The sequence below is a fragment of the Eleutherodactylus coqui genome, chromosome 3 (assembly GCF_035609145.1).
Source record: "Eleutherodactylus coqui strain aEleCoq1 chromosome 3, aEleCoq1.hap1, whole genome shotgun sequence".
NCBI lineage: Eukaryota > Metazoa > Chordata > Amphibia > Anura > Eleutherodactylidae > Eleutherodactylus > Eleutherodactylus coqui.
Window position 1 is genome coordinate 282031080 of NC_089839.1, and position 1457 is coordinate 282032536.

Below are 1457 nucleotides of genomic sequence, written 5' to 3' on the forward strand. Positions count from 1 at the left end.
CGTATGGGAACCCGGACCATCGGCCGGGGGATTTAAATGCTGCGCGATCTCCCTCTATACATACTGTACGTTCTGTAGCGTTAAGGGGTTAAAGGCAGTCTTGGATGACTACTGACAGCCAGGCTCCTGCTCTAATTGCCAGATGCAGATAAACCTCCTGGCAGTTTAACCCCTTGAATGCCACAATCAATAGCATCTGAAGCATGTAAGCAGATGACAGGGGGAATCCTTCTGTCACCCAATGGCACCCTGCAGTATGAGTGCAAGGGGTGCTGATGCCAGCTGGAAGGCCTATTAGACCCCGACTACAGCAGGGTGTAATAGGCAGCTGTCATAGGCTTAGTAGAATGCACTACAGAAGGGCTCCCACACAATTGCGTTTTTTTAACGCGACTGTCAATGGAACTTTCTAATGTTAAAAAATGCATCACAAGTTTGTGCGTTGCGTTTTGTAACATTAGAAAGTCCCATTGACATCTGCGTTAAAAAAAACGCAACTGTGTGGGAGCCGTAAGTGATGCAGTGCACTGTCCTAGCGATTGGACCATCGCAACTTCAAGTGCCATTGAGAGACTAAAAAAATAGCGCAAACAAAAAGTTCAATAAAGTTTAACTTTAGACAAAATTTGCGCAAGAAAACTGTTAAATTTTTAAGTAAAGAAGCCCAAAACGTGTGTTGCTCAAAATATGGCAACCACATACACATATTCTAAAAACAACCGTACTATTGGCAGTATCATAGGAGAATATGATAAGAATACTGCATAAGACCCCACAAGCATTTGTCAGCGAAGGGTATGAGGTATTACAGCGTTCCCTTGGATGGGATATGCACACCTGCTCAGAGCTCTTGAGGAAAGCCAGCCGATAGTACAATTAAGAGGCGCAAGCCTTTAAATACGTTTGTGCATCTGGCGATACCTCTGTGCACCAGTCTGAAACCTCCACAGCTACGGGCGTACAATGGCTTCAGGTATAAGTTATGGCAGTTAGGCCTCACCTATATGTCAGAGTTTGGTATACAACTCTAAAAAGCTGCAATTTTGATGCCCGCACTTAAACGGCGACTTTTGTATGTAAAAATCTCACATATATTTAAAAGCAACGGGACGCTCTAAATGCACAAGACGTTGCAGCGATGGCGAATGCACCAAAATTACGACTTTTGGACATCAGAATCAGAATAGTGACATCTATGACTTAATAAATAGGCCCTATTGAGATATACAACGTGGAGCACTTCAGGTTTCTATGGGACCGATGGCAAGAAGACAGCAGCCATCACACTATTCTTTCTGTCAAAGATACCAGAAAGCCCAAAAGGACCCCGTTAAAATCAACAGAATCAGTCAAGATTCACCGGTTGGAAAATGGATCTGTCATGGCCGTGTTACAAAAACTGCAGTAAAAGGGGAAATAAAAAACAATAGGCAATCAAAGAAATAGATACCAGAGAC